This window comes from Rutilus rutilus (genome assembly GCF_951802725.1).
Source record: "Rutilus rutilus genome assembly, chromosome: 15".
Taxonomy (NCBI): Eukaryota; Metazoa; Chordata; class Actinopteri; order Cypriniformes; family Leuciscidae; genus Rutilus; species Rutilus rutilus.
Window position 1 is genome coordinate 36,050,372 of NC_140220.1, and position 23,031 is coordinate 36,073,402.

The 23,031-nt window shown below is 45.8% G+C and overlaps 1 protein-coding gene across 3 annotated transcripts in view; it reads left to right on the plus strand.

The window, feature by feature from the left end:
• Positions 1 to 22,368: 22,368 nt before the first annotated feature.
• scara5 (scavenger receptor class A, member 5 (putative)) overlaps positions 22,369 to 23,031 on the plus strand; it is a 38,589-nt gene continuing 37,926 nt past the window's right edge. For 2 of the 3 annotated variants that reach the window (XM_084433176.1, XM_084433177.1), the window contains exon 1: positions 22,369 to 22,602. The gene's annotated coding sequence lies outside the window, so the exon portion shown is untranslated. The remainder of the gene's footprint in view (positions 22,603 to 23,031) is intronic. The other variant, XM_084433175.1, reaches the window with a different exon arrangement.

Consider the following 23,031-nt stretch of genomic DNA (forward strand, 5'->3'; position numbering starts at 1 on the left):
CACCTGCAATCCAAGGAGATGAAGGGTTTGTTCATTTAGCTTCCAGGGAGTTCATGAAAATCTCATGCGAATACTACCACTGGTCTTCAACATGCTATCGGCTTCAGTGACATCCTCTTAGACAGGGTTTGCGGTCATCTGGTGATGGGGCAGATTCTTATTACATTTGCTCCTTCCTCTAATGGAAATGGCTGTATTATTGTTGTTTTGTTTTGTTTTTAAAAAAAGAAAAAAAGCTGTGTGGGAGGAGCCTGCACCAGACATTACCCTTGCTGAGCATGGTGGCATGTGCGTGCGAGCACATTGTCCCAACGTCTCATGGGTATAGCTCGAGTTTCTCTTCATTCACGCATAAATCTTTCGCCTTTTACTAAAGATTTCCGTGGAGGGGAACATTTGCGAGTGTCTGCTATTTTTGGATGCTCTGCTCACAGCAGAGCTACCTGCGCTTGTTCAAAAACAGAGGACTTTTTGCGGCTTGCTCCGGAGAGCCGCAGCAGGTTGGGCCAGCGTGGCAGAAAGAGTTGGCCGTTTTGTCCGTGTCTGGGGCTGGGTGGTCGTCAAACCATCGCCACTTTCCCAGTTCACAACTTCAAGTCTTGGGTCAGCTGCGTGATTGTAAGGTTTACCAAGCTCAAAAGGGTAGTGATGGGAGAAACGCAGCTTTTCAAAGCTTTGAGCCGATTGCTTCGCAAAGTGATTCAATGTTTCGAAGCGTTCGGAACGCCGCACGCTGGTGACCCCTGCTGGTCAGATTGGAAATGCAACAAAAACTCAGGCCAAACATGCATAAAACAACCTTTTACAAACCCATTGCAAACGCTTCCTTGAAAGTAAAATCTTTCAAATGCAATTAGCTAACCATCATCAGGTGAGTCTTGAACGGCGGGTTGGCTTTATCAGCAGCTTCCACGGTAAAGCCTGAGCTCATGCAAGGTGTTTGGCCGTGATAAAGAAGAAGCCTCCCCGTCGGGGAATCGAACCCCGGTCTTCCGCGTGACAGGCGGAGATACTGTCCACTATACTAACGAGGACTGGTCGTTACAGCTGTGTCCCTGAGCAGTACGGTACTGTACGCTCAACCGTTGAGAAGTCACTTAATACTGGATATGCTTTCCATTATGGGAGTTATTATTATTTAAGCCTTTTACTTTGGCCAAGGGGGGCAGGAAGAGGAGCTCACCCTGTCCTATGGAGGAATCCACCTGCAATCCAAGGAGATGAAGGGTTTGTTCATTTAGCTTCCAGGGAGTTCATGAAAATCTCATGCGAATACTACCACTGGTCTTCAACATGCTATCGGCTTCAGTGACATCCTCTTAGACAGGGTTTGCGGTCATCTGGTGATGGGGCAGATTCTTATTACATTTGCTCCTTCCTCTAATGGAAATGGCTGTATTATTGTTGTTTTGTTTTGTTTTTAAAAAAAGAAAAAAAGCTGTGTGGGAGGAGCCTGCACCAGACATTACCCTTGCTGAGCATGGTGGCATGTGCGTGGGAGCACATTGTCCCAACGTCTCATGGGTATAGCTCGAGTTTCTCTTCATTCACGCATAAATCTTTCGCCTTTTACTAAAGATTTCCGTGGAGGGGAACATTTGCGAGTGTCTGCTATTTTTGGATGCTCTGCTCACAGCAGAGCTACCTGCGCTTGTTCAAAAACAGAGGACTTTTTGCGGCTTGCTCCGGAGAGCCGCAGCAGGTTGGGCCAGCGTGGCAGAAAGAGTTGGCCGTTTTGTCCGTGTCTGGGGCTGGGTGGTCGTCAAACCATCGCCACTTTCCCAGTTCACAACTTCAAGTCTTGGGTCAGCTGCGTGATTGTAAGGTTTACCAAGCTCAAAAGGGTAGTGATGGGAGAAACGCAGCTTTTCAAAGCTTTGAGCCGATTGCTTCGCAAAGTGATTCAATGTTTCGAAGCGTTCGGAACGCCGCACGCTGGTGACCCCTGCTGGTCAGATTGGAAATGCAACAAAAACTCAGGCCAAACATGCATAAAACAACCTTTTACAAACCCATTGCAAACGCTTCCTTGAAAGTAAAATCTTTCAAATGCAATTAGCTAACCATCATCAGGTGAGTCTTGAACGGCGGGTTGGCTTTATCAGCAGCTTCCACGGTAAAGCCTGAGCTCATGCAAGGTGTTTGGCCGTGATAAAGAAGAAGCCTCCCCGTCGGGGAATCGAACCCCGGTCTTCCGCGTGACAGGCGGAGATACTGTCCACTATACTAACGAGGACTGGTCGTTACAGCTGCGTCCCTGAGCAGTACGGTACTGTACGCTCAACCGTTGAGAAGTCACTTAATACTGGATATGCTTTCCATTATGGGAGTTATTATTATTTAAGCCTTTTACTTTGGCCAAGGGGGGCAGGAAGAGGAGCTCACCCTGTCCTATGGAGGAATCCACCTGCAATCCAAGGAGATGAAGGGTTTGTTCATTTAGCTTCCAGGGAGTTCATGAAAATCTCATGCGAATACTACCACTGGTCTTCAACATGCTATCGGCTTCAGTGACATCCTCTTAGACAGGGTTTGCGGTCATCTGGTGATGGGGCAGATTCTTATTACATTTGCTCCTTCCTCTAATGGAAATGGCTGTATTATTGTTGTTTTGTTTTGTTTTTAAAAAAAGAAAAAAAGCTGTGTGGGAGGAGCCTGCACCAGACATTACCCTTGCTGAGCATGGTGGCATGTGCGTGGGAGCACATTGTCCCAACGTCTCATGGGTATAGCTCGAGTTTCTCTTCATTCACGCATAAATCTTTCGCCTTTTACTAAAGATTTCCGTGGAGGGGAACATTTGCGAGTGTCTGCTATTTTTGGATGCTCTGCTCACAGCAGAGCTACCTGCGCTTGTTCAAAAACAGAGGACTTTTTGCGGCTTGCTCCGGAGAGCCGCAGCAGGTTGGGCCAGCGTGGCAGAAAGAGTTGGCCGTTTTGTCCGTGTCTGGGGCTGGGTGGTCGTCAAACCATCGCCACTTTCCCAGTTCACAACTTCAAGTCTTGGGTCAGCTGCGTGATTGTAAGGTTTACCAAGCTCAAAAGGGTAGTGATGGGAGAAACGCAGCTTTTCAAAGCTTTGAGCCGATTGCTTCGCAAAGTGATTCAATGTTTCGAAGCGTTCGGAACGCCGCACGCTGGTGACCCCTGCTGGTCAGATTGGAAATGCAACAAAAACTCAGGCCAAACATGCATAAAACAACCTTTTACAAACCCATTGCAAACGCTTCCTTGAAAGTAAAATCTTTCAAATGCAATTAGCTAACCATCATCAGGTGAGTCTTGAACGGCGGGTTGGCTTTATCAGCAGCTTCCACGGTAAAGCCTGAGCTCATGCAAGGTGTTTGGCCGTGATAAAGAAGAAGCCTCCCCGTCGGGGAATCGAACCCCGGTCTTCCGCGTGACAGGCGGAGATACTGTCCACTATACTAACGAGGACTGGTCGTTACAGCTGTGTCCCTGAGCAGTACGGTACTGTACGCTCAACCGTTGAGAAGTCACTTAATACTGGATATGCTTTCCATTATGGGAGTTATTATTATTTAAGCCTTTTACTTTGGCCAAGGGGGGCAGGAAGAGGAGCTCACCCTGTCCTATGGAGGAATCCACCTGCAATCCAAGGAGATGAAGGGTTTGTTCATTTAGCTTCCAGGGAGTTCATGAAAATCTCATGCGAATACTACCACTGGTCTTCAACATGCTATCGGCTTCAGTGACATCCTCTTAGACAGGGTTTGCGGTCATCTGGTGATGGGGCAGATTCTTATTACATTTGCTCCTTCCTCTAATGGAAATGGCTGTATTATTGTTGTTTTGTTTTGTTTTTAAAAAAAGAAAAAAAGCTGTGTGGGAGGAGCCTGCACCAGACATTACCCTTGCTGAGCATGGTGGCATGTGCGTGGGAGCACATTGTCCCAACGTCTCATGGGTATAGCTCGAGTTTCTCTTCATTCACGCATAAATCTTTCGCCTTTTACTAAAGATTTCCGTGGAGGGGAACATTTGCGAGTGTCTGCTATTTTTGGATGCTCTGCTCACAGCAGAGCTACCTGCGCTTGTTCAAAAACAGAGGACTTTTTGCGGCTTGCTCCGGAGAGCCGCAGCAGGTTGGGCCAGCGTGGCAGAAAGAGTTGGCCGTTTTGTCCGTGTCTGGGGCTGGGTGGTCGTCAAACCATCGCCACTTTCCCAGTTCACAACTTCAAGTCTTGGGTCAGCTGCGTGATTGTAAGGTTTACCAAGCTCAAAAGGGTAGTGATGGGAGAAACGCAGCTTTTCAAAGCTTTGAGCCGATTGCTTCGCAAAGTGATTCAATGTTTCGAAGCGTTCGGAACGCCGCACGCTGGTGACCCCTGCTGGTCAGATTGGAAATGCAACAAAAACTCAGGCCAAACATGCATAAAACAACCTTTTACAAACCCATTGCAAACGCTTCCTTGAAAGTAAAATCTTTCAAATGCAATTAGCTAACCATCATCAGGTGAGTCTTGAACGGCGGGTTGGCTTTATCAGCAGCTTCCACGGTAAAGCCTGAGCTCATGCAAGGTGTTTGGCCGTGATAAAGAAGAAGCCTCCCCGTCGGGGAATCGAACCCCGGTCTTCCGCGTGACAGGCGGAGATACTGTCCACTATACTAACGAGGACTGGTCGTTACAGCTGCGTCCCTGAGCAGTACGGTACTGTACGCTCAACCGTTGAGAAGTCACTTAATACTGGATATGCTTTCCATTATGGGAGTTATTATTATTTAAGCCTTTTACTTTGGCCAAGGGGGGCAGGAAGAGGAGCTCACCCTGTCCTATGGAGGAATCCACCTGCAATCCAAGGAGATGAAGGGTTTGTTCATTTAGCTTCCAGGGAGTTCATGAAAATCTCATGCGAATACTACCACTGGTCTTCAACATGCTATCGGCTTCAGTGACATCCTCTTAGACAGGGTTTGCGGTCATCTGGTGATGGGGCAGATTCTTATTACATTTGCTCCTTCCTCTAATGGAAATGGCTGTATTATTGTTGTTTTGTTTTGTTTTTAAAAAAAGAAAAAAAGCTGTGTGGGAGGAGCCTGCACCAGACATTACCCTTGCTGAGCATGGTGGCATGTGCGTGGGAGCACATTGTCCCAACGTCTCATGGGTATAGCTCGAGTTTCTCTTCATTCACGCATAAATCTTTCGCCTTTTACTAAAGATTTCCGTGGAGGGGAACATTTGCGAGTGTCTGCTATTTTTGGATGCTCTGCTCACAGCAGAGCTACCTGCGCTTGTTCAAAAACAGAGGACTTTTTGCGGCTTGCTCCGGAGAGCCGCAGCAGGTTGGGCCAGCGTGGCAGAAAGAGTTGGCCGTTTTGTCCGTGTCTGGGGCTGGGTGGTCGTCAAACCATCGCCACTTTCCCAGTTCACAACTTCAAGTCTTGGGTCAGCTGCGTGATTGTAAGGTTTACCAAGCTCAAAAGGGTAGTGATGGGAGAAACGCAGCTTTTCAAAGCTTTGAGCCGATTGCTTCGCAAAGTGATTCAATGTTTCGAAGCGTTCGGAACGCCGCACGCTGGTGACCCCTGCTGGTCAGATTGGAAATGCAACAAAAACTCAGGCCAAACATGCATAAAACAACCTTTTACAAACCCATTGCAAACGCTTCCTTGAAAGTAAAATCTTTCAAATGCAATTAGCTAACCATCATCAGGTGAGTCTTGAACGGCGGGTTGGCTTTATCAGCAGCTTCCACGGTAAAGCCTGAGCTCATGCAAGGTGTTTGGCCGTGATAAAGAAGAAGCCTCCCCGTCGGGGAATCGAACCCCGGTCTTCCGCGTGACAGGCGGAGATACTGTCCACTATACTAACGAGGACTGGTCGTTACAGCTGTGTCCCTGAGCAGTACGGTACTGTACGCTCAACCGTTGAGAAGTCACTTAATACTGGATATGCTTTCCATTATGGGAGTTATTATTATTTAAGCCTTTTACTTTGGCCAAGGGGGGCAGGAAGAGGAGCTCACCCTGTCCTATGGAGGAATCCACCTGCAATCCAAGGAGATGAAGGGTTTGTTCATTTAGCTTCCAGGGAGTTCATGAAAATCTCATGCGAATACTACCACTGGTCTTCAACATGCTATCGGCTTCAGTGACATCCTCTTAGACAGGGTTTGCGGTCATCTGGTGATGGGGCAGATTCTTATTACATTTGCTCCTTCCTCTAATGGAAATGGCTGTATTATTGTTGTTTTGTTTTGTTTTTAAAAAAAGAAAAAAAGCTGTGTGGGAGGAGCCTGCACCAGACATTACCCTTGCTGAGCATGGTGGCATGTGCGTGGGAGCACATTGTCCCAACGTCTCATGGGTATAGCTTGAGTTTCTCTTCATTCACGCATAAATCTTTCGCCTTTTACTAAAGATTTCCGTGGAGGGGAACATTTGCGAGTGTCTGCTATTTTTGGATGCTCTGCTCACAGCAGAGCTACCTGCGCTTGTTCAAAAACAGAGGACTTTTTGCGGCTTGCTCCGGAGAGCCGCAGCAGGTTGGGCCAGCGTGGCAGAAAGAGTTGGCCGTTTTGTCCGTGTCTGGGGCTGGGTGGTCGTCAAACCATCGCCACTTTCCCAGTTCACAACTTCAAGTCTTGGGTCAGCTGCGTGATTGTAAGGTTTACCAAGCTCAAAAGGGTAGTGATGGGAGAAACGCAGCTTTTCAAAGCTTTGAGCCGATTGCTTCGCAAAGTGATTCAATGTTTCGAAGCGTTCGGAACGCCGCACGCTGGTGACCCCTGCTGGTCAGATTGGAAATGCAACAAAAACTCAGGCCAAACATGCATAAAACAACCTTTTACAAACCCATTGCAAACGCTTCCTTGAAAGTAAAATCTTTCAAATGCAATTAGCTAACCATCATCAGGTGAGTCTTGAACGGCGGGTTGGCTTTATCAGCAGCTTCCACGGTAAAGCCTGAGCTCATGCAAGGTGTTTGGCCGTGATAAAGAAGAAGCCTCCCCGTCGGGGAATCGAACCCCGGTCTTCCGCGTGACAGGCGGAGATACTGTCCACTATACTAACGAGGACTGGTCGTTACAGCTGTGTCCCTGAGCAGTACGGCACTGTACGCTCAACCGTTGAGAAGTCACTTAATACTGGATATGCTTTCCATTATGGGAGTTATTATTATTTAAGCCTTTTACTTTGGCCAAGGGGGGCAGGAAGAGGAGCTCACCCTGTCCTATGGAGGAATCCACCTGCAATCCAAGGAGATGAAGGGTTTGTTCATTTAGCTTCCAGGGAGTTCATGAAAATCTCATGCGAATACTACCACTGGTCTTCAACATGCTATCGGCTTCAGTGACATCCTCTTAGACAGGGTTTGCGGTCATCTGGTGATGGGGCAGATTCTTATTACATTTGCTCCTTCCTCTAATGGAAATGGCTGTATTATTGTTGTTTTGTTTTGTTTTTAAAAAAAGAAAAAAAGCTGTGTGGGAGGAGCCTGCACCAGACATTACCCTTGCTGAGCATGGTGGCATGTGCGTGGGAGCACATTGTCCCAACGTCTCATGGGTATAGCTCGAGTTTCTCTTCATTCGCGCATAAATCTTTCGCCTTTTACTAAAGATTTCCGTGGAGGGGAACATTTGCGAGTGTCTGCTATTTTTGGATGCTCTGCTCACAGCAGAGCTACCTGCGCTTGTTCAAAAACAGAGGACTTTTTGCGGCTTGCTCCGGAGAGCCGCAGCAGGTTGGGCCAGCGTGGCAGAAAGAGTTGGCCGTTTTGTCCGTGTCTGGGGCTGGGTGGTCGTCAAACCATCGCCACTTTCCCAGTTCACAACTTCAAGTCTTGGGTCAGCTGCGTGATTGTAAGGTTTACCAAGCTCAAAAGGGTAGTGATGGGAGAAACGCAGCTTTTCAAAGCTTTGAGCCGATTGCTTCGCAAAGTGATTCAATGTTTCGAAGCGTTCGGAACGCCGCACGCTGGTGACCCCTGCTGGTCAGATTGGAAATGCAACAAAAACTCAGGCCAAACATGCATAAAACAACCTTTTACAAACCCATTGCAAACGCTTCCTTGAAAGTAAAATCTTTCAAATGCAATTAGCTAACCATCATCAGGTGAGTCTTGAACGGCGGGTTGGCTTTATCAGCAGCTTCCACGGTAAAGCCTGAGCTCATGCAAGGTGTTTGGCCGTGATAAAGAAGAAGCCTCCCCGTCGGGGAATCGAACCCCGGTCTTCCGCGTGACAGGCGGAGATACTGTCCACTATACTAACGAGGACTGGTCGTTACAGCTGTGTCCCTGAGCAGTACGGCACTGTACGCTCAACCGTTGAGAAGTCACTTAATACTGGATATGCTTTCCATTATGGGAGTTATTATTATTTAAGCCTTTTACTTTGGCCAAGGGGGGCAGGAAGAGGAGCTCACCCTGTCCTATGGAGGAATCCACCTGCAATCCAAGGAGATGAAGGGTTTGTTCATTTAGCTTCCAGGGAGTTCATGAAAATCTCATGCGAATACTACCACTGGTCTTCAACATGCTATCGGCTTCAGTGACATCCTCTTAGACAGGGTTTGCGGTCATCTGGTGATGGGGCAGATTCTTATTACATTTGCTCCTTCCTCTAATGGAAATGGCTGTATTATTGTTGTTTTGTTTTGTTTTTAAAAAAAGAAAAAAAGCTGTGTGGGAGGAGCCTGCACCAGACATTACCCTTGCTGAGCATGGTGGCATGTGCGTGGGAGCACATTGTCCCAACGTCTCATGGGTATAGCTCGAGTTTCTCTTCTTTCGCGCATAAATCTTTCGCCTTTTACTAAAGATTTCCGTGGAGGGGAACATTTGCGAGTGTCTGCTATTTTTGGATGCTCTGCTCACAGCAGAGCTACCTGCGCTTGTTCAAAAACAGAGGACTTTTTGCGGCTTGCTCCGGAGAGCCGCAGCAGGTTGGGCCAGCGTGGCAGAAAGAGTTGGCCGTTTTGTCCGTGTCTGGGGCTGGGTGGTCGTCAAACCATCGCCACTTTCCCAGTTCACAACTTCAAGTCTTGGGTCAGCTGCGTGATTGTAAGGTTTACCAAGCTCAAAAGGGTAGTGATGGGAGAAACGCAGCTTTTCAAAGCTTTGAGCCGATTGCTTCGCAAAGTGATTCAATGTTTCGAAGCGTTCGGAACGCCGCACGCTGGTGACCCCTGCTGGTCAGATTGGAAATGCAACAAAAACTCAGGCCAAACATGCATAAAACAACCTTTTACAAACCCATTGCAAACGCTTCCTTGAAAGTAAAATCTTTCAAATGCAATTAGCTAACCATCATCAGGTGAGTCTTGAACGGCGGGTTGGCTTTATCAGCAGCTTCCACGGTAAAGCCTGAGCTCATGCAAGGTGTTTGGCCGTGATAAAGAAGAAGCCTCCCCGTCGGGGAATCGAACCCCGGTCTTCCGCGTGACAGGCGGAGATACTGTCCACTATACTAACGAGGACTGGTCGTTACAGCTGTGTCCCTGAGCAGTACGGTACTGTACGCTCAACCGTTGAGAAGTCACTTAATACTGGATATGCTTTCCATTATGGGAGTTATTATTATTTAAGCCTTTTACTTTGGCCAAGGGGGGCAGGAAGAGGAGCTCACCCTGTCCTATGGAGGAATCCACCTGCAATCCAAGGAGATGAAGGGTTTGTTCATTTAGCTTCCAGGGAGTTCATGAAAATCTCATGCGAATACTACCACTGGTCTTCAACATGCTATCGGCTTCAGTGACATCCTCTTAGACAGGGTTTGCGGTCATCTGGTGATGGGGCAGATTCTTATTACATTTGCTCCTTCCTCTAATGGAAATGGCTGTATTATTGTTGTTTTGTTTTGTTTTTAAAAAAAGAAAAAAAGCTGTGTGGGAGGAGCCTGCACCAGACATTACCCTTGCTGAGCATGGTGGCATGTGCGTGGGAGCACATTGTCCCAACGTCTCATGGGTATAGCTCGAGTTTCTCTTCATTCGCGCATAAATCTTTCGCCTTTTACTAAAGATTTCCGTGGAGGGGAACATTTGCGAGTGTCTGCTATTTTTGGATGCTCTGCTCACAGCAGAGCTACCTGCGCTTGTTCAAAAACAGAGGACTTTTTGCGGCTTGCTCCGGAGAGCCGCAGCAGGTTGGGCCAGCGTGGCAGAAAGAGTTGGCCGTTTTGTCCGTGTCTGGGGCTGGGTGGTCGTCAAACCATCGCCACTTTCCCAGTTCACAACTTCAAGTCTTGGGTCAGCTGCGTGATTGTAAGGTTTACCAAGCTCAAAAGGGTAGTGATGGGAGAAACGCAGCTTTTCAAAGCTTTGAGCCGATTGCTTCGCAAAGTGATTCAATGTTTCGAAGCGTTCGGAACGCCGCACGCTGGTGACCCCTGCTGGTCAGATTGGAAATGCAACAAAAACTCAGGCCAAACATGCATAAAACAACCTTTTACAAACCCATTGCAAACGCTTCCTTGAAAGTAAAATCTTTCAAATGCAATTAGCTAACCATCATCAGGTGAGTCTTGAACGGCGGGTTGGCTTTATCAGCAGCTTCCACGGTAAAGCCTGAGCTCATGCAAGGTGTTTGGCCGTGATAAAGAAGAAGCCTCCCCGTCGGGGAATCGAACCCCGGTCTTCCGCGTGACAGGCGGAGATACTGTCCACTATACTAACGAGGACTGGTCGTTACAGCTGTGTCCCTGAGCAGTACGGTACTGTACGCTCAACCGTTGAGAAGTCACTTTATACTGGATATGCTTTCCATTATGGGAGTTATTATTATTTAAGCCTTTTACTTTGGCCAAGGGGGGCAGGAAGAGGAGCTCACCCTGTCCTATGGAGGAATCCACCTGCAATCCAAGGAGATGAAGGGTTTGTTCATTTAGCTTCCAGGGAGTTCATGAAAATCTCATGCGAATACTACCACTGGTCTTCAACATGCTATCGGCTTCAGTGACATCCTCTTAGACAGGGTTTGCGGTCATCTGGTGATGGGGCAGATTCTTATTACATTTGCTCCTTCCTCTAATGGAAATGGCTGTATTATTGTTGTTTTGTTTTGTTTTTAAAAAAAGAAAAAAAGCTGTGTGGGAGGAGCCTGCACCAGACATTACCCTTGCTGAGCATGGTGGCATGTGCGTGGGAGCACATTGTCCCAACGTCTCATGGGTATAGCTCGAGTTTCTCTTCTTTCGCGCATAAATCTTTCGCCTTTTACTAAAGATTTCCGTGGAGGGGAACATTTGCGAGTGTCTGCTATTTTTGGATGCTCTGCTCACAGCAGAGCTACCTGCGCTTGTTCAAAAACAGAGGACTTTTTGCGGCTTGCTCCGGAGAGCCGCAGCAGGTTGGGCCAGCGTGGCAGAAAGAGTTGGCCGTTTTGTCCGTGTCTGGGGCTGGGTGGTCGTCAAACCATCGCCACTTTCCCAGTTCACAACTTCAAGTCTTGGGTCAGCTGCGTGATTGTAAGGTTTACCAAGCTCAAAAGGGTAGTGATGGGAGAAACGCAGCTTTTCAAAGCTTTGAGCCGATTGCTTCGCAAAGTGATTCAATGTTTCGAAGCGTTCGGAACGCCGCACGCTGGTGACCCCTGCTGGTCAGATTGGAAATGCAACAAAAACTCAGGCCAAACATGCATAAAACAACCTTTTACAAACCCATTGCAAACGCTTCCTTGAAAGTAAAATCTTTCAAATGCAATTAGCTAACCATCATCAGGTGAGTCTTGAACGGCGGGTTGGCTTTATCAGCAGCTTCCACGGTAAAGCCTGAGCTCATGCAAGGTGTTTGGCCGTGATAAAGAAGAAGCCTCCCCGTCGGGGAATCGAACCCCGGTCTTCCGCGTGACAGGCGGAGATACTGTCCACTATACTAACGAGGACTGGTCGTTACAGCTGTGTCCCTGAGCAGTACGGTACTGTACGCTCAACCGTTGAGAAGTCACTTAATACTGGATATGCTTTCCATTATGGGAGTTATTATTATTTAAGCCTTTTACTTTGGCCAAGGGGGGCAGGAAGAGGAGCTCACCCTGTCCTATGGAGGAATCCACCTGCAATCCAAGGAGATGAAGGGTTTGTTCATTTAGCTTCCAGGGAGTTCATGAAAATCTCATGCGAATACTACCACTGGTCTTCAACATGCTATCGGCTTCAGTGACATCCTCTTAGACAGGGTTTGCGGTCATCTGGTGATGGGGCAGATTCTTATTACATTTGCTCCTTCCTCTAATGGAAATGGCTGTATTATTGTTGTTTTGTTTTGTTTTTAAAAAAAGAAAAAAAGCTGTGTGGGAGGAGCCTGCACCAGACATTACCCTTGCTGAGCATGGTGGCATGTGCGTGGGAGCACATTGTCCCAACGTCTCATGGGTATAGCTCGAGTTTCTCTTCATTCGCGCATAAATCTTTCGCCTTTTACTAAAGATTTCCGTGGAGGGGAACATTTGCGAGTGTCTGCTATTTTTGGATGCTCTGCTCACAGCAGAGCTACCTGCGCTTGTTCAAAAACAGAGGACTTTTTGCGGCTTGCTCCGGAGAGCCGCAGCAGGTTGGGCCAGCGTGGCAGAAAGAGTTGGCCGTTTTGTCCGTGTCTGGGGCTGGGTGGTCGTCAAACCATCGCCACTTTCCCAGTTCACAACTTCAAGTCTTGGGTCAGCTGCGTGATTGTAAGGTTTACCAAGCTCAAAAGGGTAGTGATGGGAGAAACGCAGCTTTTCAAAGCTTTGAGCCGATTGCTTCGCAAAGTGATTCAATGTTTCGAAGCGTTCGGAACGCCGCACGCTGGTGACCCCTGCTGGTCAGATTGGAAATGCAACAAAAACTCAGGCCAAACATGCATAAAACAACCTTTTACAAACCCATTGCAAACGCTTCCTTGAAAGTAAAATCTTTCAAATGCAATTAGCTAACCATCATCAGGTGAGTCTTGAACGGCGGGTTGGCTTTATCAGCAGCTTCCACGGTAAAGCCTGAGCTCATGCAAGGTGTTTGGCCGTGATAAAGAAGAAGCCTCCCCGTCGGGGAATCGAACCCCGGTCTTCCGCGTGACAGGCGGAGATACTGTCCACTATACTAACGAGGACTGGTCGTTACAGCTGTGTCCCTGAGCAGTACGGTACTGTACGCTCAACCGTTGAGAAGTCACTTTATACTGGATATGCTTTCCATTATGGGAGTTATTATTATTTAAGCCTTTTACTTTGGCCAAGGGGGGCAGGAAGAGGAGCTCACCCTGTCCTATGGAGGAATCCACCTGCAATCCAAGGAGATGAAGGGTTTGTTCATTTAGCTTCCAGGGAGTTCATGAAAATCTCATGCGAATACTACCACTGGTCTTCAACATGCTATCGGCTTCAGTGACATCCTCTTAGACAGGGTTTGCGGTCATCTGGTGATGGGGCAGATTCTTATTACATTTGCTCCTTCCTCTAATGGAAATGGCTGTATTATTGTTGTTTTGTTTTGTTTTAAAAAAAAGAAAAAAAGCTGTGTGGGAGGAGCCTGCACCAGACATTACCCTTGCTGAGCATGGTGGCATGTGCGTGGGAGCACATTGTCCCAACGTCTCATGGGTATAGCTCGAGTTTCTCTTCTTTCGCGCATAAATCTTTCGCCTTTTACTAAAGATTTCCGTGGAGGGGAACATTTGCGAGTTTCTGCTATTTTTGGATGCTCTGCTCACAGCAGAGCTACCTGCGCTTGTTCAAAAACAGAGGACTTTTTGCGGCTTGCTCCGGAGAGCCGCAGCAGGTTGGGCCAGCGTGGCAGAAAGAGTTGGCCGTTTTGTCCGTGTCTGGGGCTGGGTGGTCGTCAAACCATCGCCACTTTCCCAGTTCACAACTTCAAGTCTTGGGTCAGCTGCGTGATTGTAAGGTTTACCAAGCTCAAAAGGGTAGTGATGGGAGAAACGCAGCTTTTCAAAGCTTTGAGCCGATTGCTTCGCAAAGTGATTCAATGTTTCGAAGCGTTCGGAACGCCGCACGCTGGTGACCCCTGCTGGTCAGATTGGAAATGCAACAAAAACTCAGGCCAAACATGCATAAAACAACCTTTTACAAACCCATTGCAAACGCTTCCTTGAAAGTAAAATCTTTCAAATGCAATTAGCTAACCATCATCAGGTGAGTCTTGAACGGCGGGTTGGCTTTATCAGCAGCTTCCACGGTAAAGCCTGAGCTCATGCAAGGTGTTTGGCCGTGATAAAGAAGAAGCCTCCCCGTCGGTGAATCGAACCCCGGTCTTCCGCGTGACAGGCGGAGATACTGTCCACTATACTAACGAGGACTGGTCGTTACAGCTGTGTCCCTGAGCAGTACGGCACTGTACGCTCAACCGTTGAGAAGTCACTTAATACTGGATATGCTTTCCATTATGGGAGTTATTATTATTTAAGCCTTTTACTTTGGCCAAGGGGGGCAGGAAGAGGAGCTCACCCTGTCCTATGGAGGAATCCACCTGCAATCCAAGGAGATGAAGGGTTTGTTCATTTAGCTTCCAGGGAGTTCATGAAAATCTCATGCGAATACTACCACTGGTCTTCAACATGCTATCGGCTTCAGTGACATCCTCTTAGACAGGGTTTGCGGTCATCTGGTGATGGGGCAGATTCTTATTACATTTGCTCCTTCCTCTAATGGAAATGGCTGTATTATTGTTGTTTTGTTTTGTTTTTAAAAAAAGAAAAAAAGCTGTGTGGGAGGAGCCTGCACCAGACATTACCCTTGCTGAGCATGGTGGCATGTGCGTGGGAGCACATTGTCCCAACGTCTCATGGGTATAGCTCGAGTTTCTCTTCATTCACGCATAAATCTTTCGCCTTTTACTAAAGATTTCCGTGGAGGGGAACATTTGCGAGTTTCTGCTATTTTTGGATGCTCTGCTCACAGCAGAGCTACCTGCGCCTGTTCAAAAACAGAGGACTTTTTGCGGCTTGCTCCGAAGAACCGCAGCAGGTTGGGCCAGCGTGGCAGAAAGAGTTGGCCGTTTTGTCCGTGTCTGGGGCTGGGTGGTCGTCAAACCATCGCCACTTTCCCAGTTCACAACTTCAAGTCTTGGGTCAGCTGCGTGATTGTAAGGTTTACCAAGCTCAAAAGGGTAGTGATGGGAGAAACGCAGCTTTTCAAAGCTTTGAGCCGATTGCTTCGCAAAGTGATTCAATGTTTCGAAGCGTTCGGAACGCCGCACGCTGGTGACCCCTGCTGGTCAGATTGGAAATGCAACAAAAACTCAGGCCAAACATGCATAAAACAACCTTTTACAAACCCATTGCAAACGCTTCCTTGAAAGTAAAATCTTTCAAATGCAATTAGCTAACCATCATCAGGTGAGTCTTGAACGGCGGGTTGGCTTTATCAGCAGCTTCCACGGTAAAGCCTGAGCAGCTCATGCAAGGTGTTTGGCCGTGATAAAGAAGAAGCCTCCCCGTCGGGGAATCGAACCCCGGTCTTCCGCGTGACAGGCGGAGATACTGTCCACTATACTTACGAGGACTGGTCATTACAGCTGTGTCCCTGAGCGGTACGGCACTGTATGCTCAACCGTTGAGAAGTCACTTAATACTGGATATGCTTTCCATTATGGGAGTTGTTGTTATTTAAGCCTTTTACTTTGGCCAAGGGGGGCAGGAAGAGGAGCTCACCCTGTCCTATGGAGGAATCCACCTGCAATCCAAGGAGATGAAGGGTTTGTTCATTTAGCTTCCAGGGAGTTCATGAAAATCTCATGCGAATACTACCACTGGTCTTCAACATACTATCGGCTTCAGTGACATCCTCTTAGACCGGGTTTGCGGTCATCTGGTGATGGGGCAGATTCTTATTACATTTGCTCCTTCCTCTAATGGAAATGGCTGTATTATTGTTTTTTTGGTTTTGTTTTTAAAAAAAGAAAAAAAGCTGTGTGGGAGGAGCCTGCACCAGGCATTACCCTTGCTGAGCATGGTGGCATGTGCGTGGGAGCACATTGTCCCAACGTCTCATGGGTATAGCTCGAGTTTCTCTTCATTCACGCATAAATCTTTCGCCTTTTACTAAAGATTTCCGTGGAGGGGAACATTTGCGAGTTTCTGCTATTTTTGGATGCTCTGCTCACAGCAGAGCTACCTGCGCTTGTTCAAAAACAGAGGACTTTTTGCGGCTTGCTCCGAAGAAGCGCAGCAGGTTGGGCCAGCGTGGCGGAAATAGTTGGCCGTTTTGTCCGTGTCTGGGGCTGGGTGGTCATCAAACCATCGCCACTTTCCCAGTTCACAACTTCAAGTCTTGGGTCAGCTGCGTGACTGTAAGGTTTACCAAGCTCAAAAGGGTAGCGATGGGAGAAACAAAGCTTTTCAAAGCTTTGAGCCGATTGCTTCGCAAAATGATTCAATGTTTCGAAGCGTTCGGAATGCCGCACGCTGGTGACCCCTGCTGGTCAGGTTGGAAATGCAACAAAAACTCAGGCCAGACATGCATAAAACAACCTTTTACAAACCCATTGCAAACGCTTCCTTGAAAGTAAAATCTTTCAAATGCAATTAGCTAACCATCATCAGGTGAGTCTTGAACGGCGGGTTGGCTTTATCAGCAGCTTCCACGGTAAAGCCTGAGCAGCTCATGCAAGGTGTTTGGCCGTGATAAAGAAGAAGCCTCCCCGTCGGGGAATCGAACCCCGGTCTTCCGCGTGACAGGCGGAGATACTGTCCACTATACTAACGAGGACTGGTCGTTACAGCTGTGTCCCTGAGCGGTACGGCACTGTATGCTCAACCGTTGAGAAGTCACTTAATACTGGATATGCTTTCCATTATGGGAGTTGTTGTTATTTAAGCCTTTTACTTTGGCCAAGGGGGGCAGGAAGAGGAGCTCACCCTGTCCTATGGAGGAATCCACCTGCAATCCAAGGAGATGAAGGGTTTGTTCATTTAGCTTCCAGGGAGTTCATGAAAATCTCATGCGAATACTACCACTGGTCTTCAACATGCTATCGCCTTCAGTGACATCCTCTTAGACAGGGTTTGCGGTCATCTGGTGATGGGGCAGATTCTTATTACATTTGCTCCTTCCTCTAATGGAAATGGCTGTATTATTGTTTTTTTGGTTTTGTTTTAAAAAAAAGAAAAAAAGCTGTGTGGGAGGAGCCTGCACCAGACATTACCCTTGCTGAGCATGGTGGCATGTGCGTGGGAGCACATTGTCCCAACGTCTCATGGGTATAGCTCGAGTTTCTCTTCATTCACGCATAAATCTTTCGCCTTTTACTAAAGATTTCCGTGGAGGGGAACATTTGCGAGTTTCTGCTATTTTTGGATGCTCTGCTCACAGCAGAGCTACCTGCGCTTGTTCAAAAACAGAGGACTTTTTGCGGCTTGCTCCGAAGAAGCGCAGCAGGTTGGGCCAGCGTGGCGGAAATAGTTGGCCGTTTTGTCCGTGTCTGGGGCTGGGTGGTCATCAAACCATCGCCACTTTCCCAGTTCACAACTTCAAGTCTTGGGTCAGCTGCGTGACTGTAAGGTTTACCAAGCTCAAAAGGGTAGCGATGGGAGAAACAAAGCTTTTCAAAGCTTTGAGCCGATTGCTTCGCAAAATGATTCAATGTTTCGAAGCGTTCGGAATGCCGCACGCTGGTGACCCCTGCTGGTCAGGTTGGAAATGCAACAAAAACTCAGGCCAGACATGCATAAAACAACCTTTTACAAACCCATTGCAAACGCTTCCTTGAAAGTAAAATCTTTCAAATGCAATTAGCTAACCATCATCAGGTGAGTCTTGAATGGCGGGTTGGCTTTATCAGCAGCTTCCACGGTAAAGCCTGAGCAGCTCATGCAAGGTGTTTGGCCGTGATAAAGAAGAAGCCTCCCCGTCGGGGAATCGAACCCCAGTCTTCCGCGTGACAGGCGGAGATACTGTCCACTATACTAACGAGGACTGGTCGTTACAGCTGTGTCCCTGAGTGGTACGGCACTGTATGCTCAACCGTTGAGAAGTCACTTAATACTGGATATGCTTTCCATTATGGGAGTTGTTGTTATTTAAGCCTTTTACTTTGGCCAAGGGGGGCAGGAAGAGGAGCTCACCCTGTCCTATGGAGGAATCCACCTGCAATCCAAGGAGATGAAGGGTTTGTTCATTTAGCTTCCAGGGAGTTCATGAAAATCTCATGCGAATACTACCACTGGTCTTCAACATACTATCGGCTTCAGTGACATCCTCTTAGACAGGGTTTGCGGTCATCTGGTGATGGGGCAGATTCTTATTACATTTGCTCCTTCCTCTAATGGAAATGGCTGTATTATTGTTTTTTTGGTTTTGTTTTTAAAAAAAAGAAAAAAAGCTGTGTGGGAGGAGCCTGCACCAGACATTACCCTTGCTGAGCATGGTGGCATGTGCGTGGGAGCACATTGTCCCAACGTCTCATGGGTATAGCTCGAGTTTCTCTTCATTCACGCATAAATCTTTCGCCTTTTACTAAAGATTTCCGTGGAGGGGAACATTTGCGAGTTTCTGCTATTTTTGGATGCTCTGCTCACAGCAGAGCTACCTGCGCTTGTTCAAAAACAGAGGACTTTTTGCGGCTTGCTCCGAAGAAGCGCAGCAGGTTGGGCCAGCGTGGCGGAAAGAGTTGGCCGTTTTGTCCGTGTCTGGGTGGTCGTCAAACCATCGCCACTTTCCCAGACCCAGTCCCAGCAACAAAAACTCAGGCCAAACATGCATAAAACAACCTTTTACAAACCCATTGCAAACGCTTCCTTGAAAGTAAAATCTTTCAAATGCAATTAGCTAACCATCATCAGGTAAGTCTTGAACGGCGGGTTGGCTTTATCAGCAGCTTCCACGGTAAAGCCTGAGCAGCTCATGCAAGGTGTTTGGCCGTGATAAAGAAGAAGCCTCCCCGTCGGGGAATCGGACCCCAGTCTTCCGCGTGACAGGCGGAGATACTGTCCACTATACTAACGAGGACTGGTCGTTACAGCTGTGTCCCTGAGCGGTACGGCACTGTATGCTCAACCGTTGAGAAGTCACTTAATACTGGATATGCTTTCCATTATGGGAGTTGTTGTTATTTAAGCCTTTTACTTTGGCCAAGGGGGGCAGGAAGAGGAGCTCACCCTGTCCTATGGAGGAATCCACCTGCAATCCAAGGAGATGAAGGGTTTGTTCATTTAGCTTCCAGGGAGTTCATGAAAATCTCATGCGAATACTACATACTTCAACATACTATCGGCTTCAGTGACATCCTCTTAGACAGGGTTTGCGGTCATCTGGTGATGGGGCAGATTCTTATTACATTTGCTCCTTCCTCTAATGGAAATGGCTGTATTATTGTTTTTTTGGTTTTGTTTTTAAAAAAAGAAAAAAAGCTGTGTGGGAGGAGCCTGCACCAGACATTACCCTTGCTGAGCATGGTGGCATGTGCGTGGGAGCACATTGTCCCAACGTCTCATGGGTATAGCTCGAGTTAGTGGTGGGCAGATTGTGGCTTCGTGAAGCAATGAAACAGTTGAACCAAATGGGCCATATTGTTTCGAGGCTTCGAACCAATCCGACACCTGTCTCAACGGTGACACCTAGTGGTCACTTGCAGGTGTTGATCTGAAACAACTTTGACGAGCCATTAAAAAAATGTGTTGTTTTTTTATTGTTGTATTTTTCTAATATGTGAAGCTTGTAACCTTTTGGCTCCTCACTAATGTTATTTTGGTCCTGCAAAATGAATATTAATCAAAGAAATCAAGCCACAATGTCTCACTTTTTTAGAGATTTTTATTCAAAAATATTAATTTCTCTGCTGTGGAAGGACTTAGCCTTCACACTCTAGGGCTAGGCTTTGACACAAATGTCATGATTTGATTCTATTTCAAATCAATTTGATATTGATTAACATCAACTGAAAACAGCATAGACTGAAAAATCGATTCTTTGGATCTACAAATCAGTATTGGTTTTGAAATACTGGATTCAAAATGAGAAAAATCGATCTTTTTAACCCAGCCCTATTATTTTGACATTGCAATCCTCAATACCTTTCTCGTCTCCTTGCTAAAAGCGCTGTCCTAGCTACTGGGTCTGCATTAACTTTTTGGCGGTGCCTAGTAACTCTCTCTTTGTTTGTGGGCATCTAAAATAAATTAGTAACACATAAAAAAAGACAAAAATGCATTAAAACATGAATATTTATAAAGTTTAATATTTTCTTTTAGTGCTAAACATCCCTCATTTATCTGAAATACAAATAAAATGCTAAAAACGTTATCTAAACAGTGACACTGTCATTCAGTGTAATGGATGACACTGTGGTGTAACAGACAATTTGCATTACACTGAATGACAAAACATTACCCTGAATTACGAAACTTCTACTTAAGCTAATATTGCAGGCTAACAACTAACCACCTATATCAAACAGTGAACTTGGCCAGAAAGGTTAATCATAATTATTTACAACATCTACTTATTTTGAAAAAATTCTAACAATAAAAGTTTTTTTTTTTTTTTGGCATTTCACTAAAATCAGTTCACAAGAAAGTGAACTGATAATATTGTGTGAGCGCGCCATCACTGGATTTGTTCCTCAGCACGGGAAATAACTTAATACTCTGTCATTTATGTAAGGGTTAATGCCCGACGAGGTGTCCATTGTCAGGTATTAATGGACGACGGCGAGGCGTGAACCGTCATGCAGCCAATCAGAATCGAGTATTCACCCAGACCATGGTATAAAGTCATACAGATAATATGACATCATTCGAAAGAGTAAAATGTATATTTTTATTTTTGTACATTCAAAATGACTACAAAATGTCATGCCTTTGAAAAATAAAGAAATCGGATCGAAATTAGGGATAAGTGGCCGGGCAATATGCTAATGTTTCGTCTTGATGTCACAACGAAACGACTTATGACTGTTTGAAAAACGATTCATTTCATTGACTCAGAGTCGACTCTTACTTTTGAAAGACAATACCTTTATATACGGTGCACTTTCAGATTTAAAATTTTGCAGGATGTTTCATTCACTTAGAGCTGTTACACTCTACATGAAAGGGCATTTTCAAAAATCCATAATAGGGGCACTTTAATGGAAACTGGTTAGTAATAAGTTAAGCTGGTAATGCTGTTTGTGGAGATGTTTAATCCTCCTCTGCTGAGATTTTGAGATATTTAAAGTGCCCCATTATGATTTTTTTTAAATGACCTTTCATGTCGTGTGTAACAGCTCTAAGTGAATAAAGACATCCTGCAAAGTTTTAAATCTGAAAGTGCACCGTATATAAAGTTATTGTATTTCAAAAGTAAGATTCGACTCTGAGTACACCTACGTGTAGGAGGCCTCAGGACAGCTGACTTTGTTGTGGCAATGGGTGTTTTTGTTTTCGACATGTGCTGTAGGCTACATGGTAAATCAATCACAACAGACTGAGCTGTCTAGCCAATCAGTAGCTCACGGAAAGGAGGGATTTGGAGAGATTTATTCATCTGATGAGTCGTTTGAGAATCATTGAAAAATGTGATGTGCAAATGTATATTATGAGAAAATTAAACAGTTTTTTTTACTTTTGATGCATGTAAACCTGTTGTAGGAGACTCTAGGAAACAACATTAGGAAACTTTAAAATAGCACAATAATGGCACTTTAATGTCTTTTATCTTCAGTTGATTTCAGCTAAGGCTGTGTCTGAAGTCAGTTGTGGTTCTCGTGTTTCTCTTTCCTTTAGGGATTTTGCTTGTTTTTTATCAGCTGTCTTCAATGATGCTCAATCATCACTCAATTATCTTTATGTATAGGCTATTTGTGGACATCTCAGGTTAAACTTCATGACATTTACCTTTATTTAAGGGATGAGGCCAGTTTTTTTCAGTGGTCTGGATGTCTGTATTTTTAAGAAGGCTGTAGGCTGTCTGTATTTATACAAGGCTGTCTGTATTTTTAAGAAGAAAGAGAAGGCTCGTTTTATATACAAATTGTTAAATTTGACAGCATTTTCTCAGTAAAAACATATTTTTACTGTGCATTTCTTTTGCTTGTTATGTTGTAGCCTAATACATTTGTTCTCTGATAGTGGATACTTTGCAAAGTTTGCCATTATTGTTTCATATGTTTTTGTAGTGTGAAATCTCTAAAACAAATGTCTAAAAAGCAGCACCAGACAGCTGAATTGATATTCAGCTAAATTGATATTATTTCTATGTGAACATATGTTGATATTATTACAATGGGAATATTTTCTTTTACCTGCAGCATTTCTGGTATTATTCCATAAAAAAAAAAAAAAAGCCAATTGTGATATCATGGTGATAAGCTCTCTCGCAATAAGCGCTTTTCTGGTCTGCATGTAGCCTGTGAGGGAACTAGTCTACCCAATCTGGCAACCCTAGGAAGCACTTTTGTGTGTTTTCCCACATGTGGGAGTCGCATGAAATCGGACACTTTCTTGAGTGCGAAGGACGCTTGACGATGGATTGAGGCAAGAATATATTTGCTCTGTACACAGAATTTACAGAAAAACGTTACGCAGATCTGGTGTCCGTGTAGCGCGACAACAAAAAAACAAAATAGTTTTAAGCTGACGGATCTTTGCTCTGCTCAGTCTCCACCAGTGAGAGAGAGCATCAGCTTGAACAAGAACCTGCGGCTTTCAGCACCCACTTGACTCCGGTAATGATACAAACAGCTTTTTTCTTTTGGTGATGATGTAGTTCAGAGCTGACAGGTCGAATTGAGACAGTATAAGATTGTAGAATGTTTTCATGTACATTTTGTATTTATCAGGATAGCTGTCTACTTGTTTTATTCTCGGTACTGTGGAATTGTATTTTCCTGCCTCGTCTGCCTAAAAGTGGTTGCGATCAAAAAAGTTTCTATATTTTTGTTGTCATACAATCATTTACTGCAAGTCTCATATCTACTATGCTATTCTACAGCAGATTTGTATTTATTGTCGTGTATATTGGAATGTCACCACTTACAGTCAGATTAAGACTAAAACGGTATTTGTGAAGATGTATTGAGGGTGTTGTAAACAGTGCATGCACCTTGGCAATCTTTGGTTTAACTTAATTAAATTGTGGAGAGTTAATCCATATT